Source organism: Lepidothrix coronata, unplaced genomic scaffold (genome assembly GCF_001604755.1).
Source record: "Lepidothrix coronata isolate B3197 unplaced genomic scaffold, Lepidothrix_coronata-1.0 Scaffold316, whole genome shotgun sequence".
NCBI lineage: Eukaryota > Metazoa > Chordata > Aves > Passeriformes > Pipridae > Lepidothrix > Lepidothrix coronata.
In genome coordinates this window covers 82,567-87,764 of record NW_016690496.1, presented here as the reverse complement: position 1 = coordinate 87,764, position 5,198 = coordinate 82,567, and positions in this window count along the sequence as shown.

The window sequence follows — 5,198 nt, the reverse complement described above, 5'->3', positions numbered from 1 at the left end:
TGGGAGTTTCCTAAATATGAATTTAAAAAAATTTAAAAAACTATTAAAAAAAAAAAAAAAGCAAAAAGCCATTCCTGGGGAAAGGGGCGCGAGGGAGGAACCTGAGCATTCCTCAGTGCGACCTGTGTCTGTCCTGTGTGGCTGTAAAGGCTGTAGACAGCAGGAGAATAAAGTACAGAGACAGTAGTGGAACAAACCTGTGTCTGGCCTCTTTGTTTTGGGGGTTTTTGGGGGTGGGTTTTGGGGAATCTTCCCAAAATCCGCAGCAGCAAAGCAGGAGCCGCCCTGTTATCCCCGATCCCATCGCTGTGGGTTGAGGGCAAAACACCTCTTTTATATCCTTTTATTTATTTTTTTTTTTATAACTGATTTCACTGCTTGGCCGGTTTAATTGATAGGATAAGTAATAAAGTTAATAAATAACTTTATTGGGTTTTTTTAAATTATTTTCTTCCTCCAAGTCTCGTTCCAGCACTAGAATTGAGACGTGGTCGGCTCAGCAGAGGCTGCCCAGGCTGGCGCTGGAGGTTCCAAACTCCCTGGGATTCCATATTCCCAGAGATCCCAGACTGCTGGGCACTCCACGCTCCCAGAGATCCCGAACTCCTGGAGCTTTTGGATATTCCAAACTGCCCGAGATTTGGCTCCGTGAAGGTGCTGTCGGCGACAACTCCCCTCTGCTCCTTGGTCCTGCCCTTCCCCTCTCAACCAACCCCTTGGTGCAGGTGGGGGACAAATTTAATCTCATCCCCCCCCTTCCCCCCGTCAACACAACCTTGAAATTGCGGCTCCAAATCGTTTAACTGATTAAATTTTATCAATTAATCAGCGAAAGAACCACCCCCTTGACGCTCCTCCGCCTTCACCCATCACCATCACCCCCTTCCCTCCACCCGCCCCGTGACAGCCACGGGGGGAGAGGACCCCGGGAGGAGCCGTTTGCTCACCTCCCGAATCCCCAAAATCCCACTTATTTTGTTGTTTTCCTTCCCTTTTGCTGCCTCATTTCCCCCGAGGCCGCTGCCAGGATCCTTCCCCCGCCCTGTCGGAGACACGTGGGTGGGTGAGCGCTCCGGGAGTGACGAGCTCCCGTTTCCTCTCCCGGGGGATCCGGAGGTGCCAGCGCTGTGTCATCGGCCGTATGTGCCACCCCGGCGCCCGGGGACACCCGCAGCATTCCCGGGATCGGCCCCCCCGGGCCCCTTTCCCCGCTGCCGGGTTTAGGGTGGAGCTCCTTCCCCGACGTGCTGAGCTCCCCGCAGGGAAGAAGGGGGGGAAACCCGGTTTTCCTCGGGAGAGGTGGGAAAAACAGGCAACGACTGGGGTTTGGAGCCTCGGAGGTGCCGCTGCGGCCTCGGTGCCTCCTCCCAGTCGCTGTCTGGCACTTTCCCACCCCGGGTGTGGCACTTCCCACCCTGGGGGTGGCACTTTCCCACCCCGGGGGTGGCTCCACGAGGGGATGGAGCACCCGGCGTGTCCCTGGAGTTGGTGTCACCCCCTGGAATACGACTTCCCAGCTGAGGGGACCTGAACTTCGCAGCTTTTTTCTCCTTGTTGAGGTGGTTTTTGCCCATTGCTCCGGGTGCTGGGGAGTGCTGGAGGAGCCACATCCCTCCTGGTCGTTCCTGATCCTCCTGATCATTCCCGATCCTCCTGATCATTCCCATCCCACGGGGATCATCCCTGCATGGCTACACCAGCACTGCTCCCGTGCCCTCACCTGGTGGGGCTTCCCTGTCGCACTGAAATCCCAGGAATCCAGATGGGAGACATCCCTTCTCCCTGATTCCAGCACCCAGATGTGCCACGAGGGCGCTGAGCCGGGATCAGGGTCGGGATGAGTGTGGAAGAGCTGAGCCAGGATCAGGATGCTGGGTCTGTGGGATGGGTGCTTGGATATTCCCAGGAAACCCCAGAAACACCTCCAACCAGCCCAGGGACCCCTCTGGCAGTGGGAGGAACGAGCTCAGTGCTGGATTTATGAACACATGAGGATGTTCTTCCAAGCCAGGGATGTTCTTCCAGGCCAGGGATGTTCTTCCAGGCCAGGGATGTTCTTCCAGGCCAGAATTTTTCCACAGCAGGGCAGGATAAGCCAGGTGGAAAATGGTCTGAGGTTTTCCATGATGAAGGTCTCTCCATACAGACCCAGCTGCTGGTGGGGCTGGGGGTTTGTGTTCCCACTTTGGACACTGTCTGTGGGCAGGGACTGATGGGTCAAGGCAGGTGAAGTCTTGGATTGAGGGATCCAAGGGGCTCCTTAATTCCCCCTGAAAGGAGTTAAGGAGGGAACAAACCCAGGAGTGTCACTGAGGATGATGGAGGGGAGGTTTTTGGGTTCAACTGATGCTTCCAGCGCAGCCCAGGCCTCGTGTGAAGAACTGGCAGCCTCCAAGAATCCTGGGCTGGGAGCTGGGAGAGATCCTTGGGAGCTGGGAGAGATCCCTGCTCTCCTCCCCCTCCTTTCCTTGCCCTGCTCTTCCCTGCTCTCCACCATTCCCTGCCACAGGCTCCATGGAAGTGCCCTGAGGCCCCGAGGGTGCCCGAGATGCGTTAGAGTTAAATAATTCAGGGAGCTGGGATGGGAATCCGGGAGAGCGGGAGGCGGGAGGACGCTGGGAATGCAGGGAAGCAGCCCCGGGCACAGGGCAGGGCCGGGAGCCCAGGGACCATCCCCGGCAGGCAGTGGAGGCTCCTGGGACACGGGGAGGGACAAACGTGGATTCGAGAGGGTTTTGGAGCAGAGGAAAAGCTCCGGGTGGAGCCCCCGGGCAGGAGGGTGGGGCTGGGGGCAAAGGGGCCATGGAGGGGGAAGGCTGGTGGGATGAGGGCAGCCCTGCCCATATCCCTGCCCTGATCCCTGCCTTCACCCCTGCCTGTATCCCTGCTCTCATCCCTGCCCTCATCCCTTCCCTCGTCCCTGCCCTCATCCCTTCCCTCATCCCTGCCCTCATCCCTTCCCTCATCCCTTCCCTCATCCCTGCCCTCATCCCTTCCCTCATCCCTTCCTTCATCCCTTTCCTCATCCCTTCCCTCATCCCTGCCCACATTCCCTCCCTCTGGCACCATTTCCATGCTGCCCTTTGCCTCCTGCCCACTGAGTTCCCATCACAGATGCTGCTGGGGAGTGAGGATTTTACCTGCTTTCCCGATAATTCCCAGGAAATCCGGCTGCAGAGCCATCCCCCCCTCCCTCTGGGCACTGCACCTCTCAACCCCTGCGCCCCAAAAATCCGGGGGTGCCGTGAGCCCACCCTTGGGCACTGGGGGATCTTCCCTTTTCCCTTCCCCAGCGTTCCAGAGGGATCCCCACCAGTCGGAAGGACCTTCCCTGAGGCTGCTCTTGCCCTAAAACTTTCCAGGAACTGCTGGGAGGAGGAAAAAAAAGGACACGGGGTGTGGGGAGTGCCCAGTGCTCCCCTTGGCTCCCCCCACCACATCCCCGATGTCCTGGGGTGAGGTGGCTGCGTGGGAAGAGCAGAGCATCCCATGGGATGGCCAGGCTGGATCCAGCTCTGTCCGTAGCTCTCAGGTGCAGGATTGGCTGAGGGGCTGCAACGGGGACCCCAAATCCTGGAGTCTGGCTCAGGTGGGAGGCAATCACAGGAGCTTGGATCTCTCCTCCTGCCTCTGGAGGCTCCCTCTGTTCCTCCTCTCCGCATCCAACTCCCCGACAGCTCCCGGGGTGGCTGCAAGGCTTGTCCTCAGTGCCCAGGGACCTTCTGCCCCCCCTCGGGGGGTTTTGGGGGGTCCCCCCGGGCCCTGCACCCCCAGCACGGCGCTGCCTCCATCCCACACGCGGCGGGGCCGGGGCCGGGCTGTTTCCCTTTGCGTCAAAATTAACTTCCAACCTGATGGAAAACCTTAATTTGCACTTCAAAGTGCTTTGCAGCAAATCCGCCCGAGCTGGCACTGGATTTTTCCGGGGCCCTGTTTGCGGCAGAGCCTGTTCCAGTGGATCCTGCCCGCCCCTCCCCGGGCTCTCCGGTGCTCCCCTGCCCAAAGGTGACGCTCCAAGAGCTGTTTTCCATCTCCAGGCCACGCACCAAAGACAAAATGCTGCTCCCTGGCAGGAATTCCGATGGAAACGGCCGTGCTTTGCTCACTGGAGCATCAGAGCAGCCCAGTGCCCGCCTGGCATCAGCCTCCCAAAACATTCCAGGCCTTGTGATGCATTTTCGGCCCCAGTGCAGCACCCAGGTCCTGCTCCAGTCGTGATTCCAGGCGGGAATCACCGGGCACCTCAGCATCCCGTGGGTGGTACCCACCAACACCAGCCCAGGGCGGGCAGGGGTCTGTCTGTGCCCCTGGTGATGCTCCAGGTCCTGGGTCACCACCACGCTCTCCCAGCACACCCAAGGCTCCATCCAGGCACTGGGCACAGTGCTGGGAAGGGGGATCTGGGATGGGAGCCCAGTGGGTGCTCCCAGCTCGAAGCTTTGCTCCCTTTGGGTCTCCGGGGGGGGAACAAGGGCCGGGTGAAGCCAAAGCCGGGTTTTGCCCCGACTCCTTTTCCCCTCTCCCGATGAGCCAGGAGTGATGGAGGCAAATGGCCGGGATCAGGATCGCTCCAGCAGCTCCCAGCTCCCCTGTGCTGCTGGATCCCCCCAGTCCCTCATCCCAGTTCCTCCGGTGGGGTGGGATAAGGCCTTTCCGGGGATCCTCCTGCCACCGGGGTCACGCAGAGCCACGTCCATGCCGTGGGTCTGTCCCTGCCGAGCCGTGGGCCCGTCCATCCAGGATCTGGGACCTGGCAGGGATCCCCCCGGCCCGGGGGGCTGCAGGGGGTCCTTCCCCCAGGGCCCCTTTGGAGCGGCAGTGGCAGCAAAAGGAGAGCAGCTATTAATAACCCTGCGCTGCACAGGGGAAAGATGTAATTCCATAATGGAAGCGGCTCCGAGAACAATTCAGGGAATAAAATGTTCGGGGGCTTTGGGAGGGGGGAGGGGGTAGAAGGGGAGCCCAGCCCCCACCGTGCGGGGCCGCGGCTCCGCGGTGCCCGTGACCCCCCCGGGGATGAAGGGGAGAAGCCCCCCCGGCCCCGGGACCACCTTTTTGGGGGGTCTCTCGAGTGCAGGAGGGGGCGGGGGGCAGGCGCTCCCCCCTCCCGGGTCTGGGGTCTCAGGGGGACGGGGGTCCGGGGCAGAGCGTGTGTCCCCCCCCGGGAGCCCCGCGGGGACCGGCCGTGCCCGGGGGGG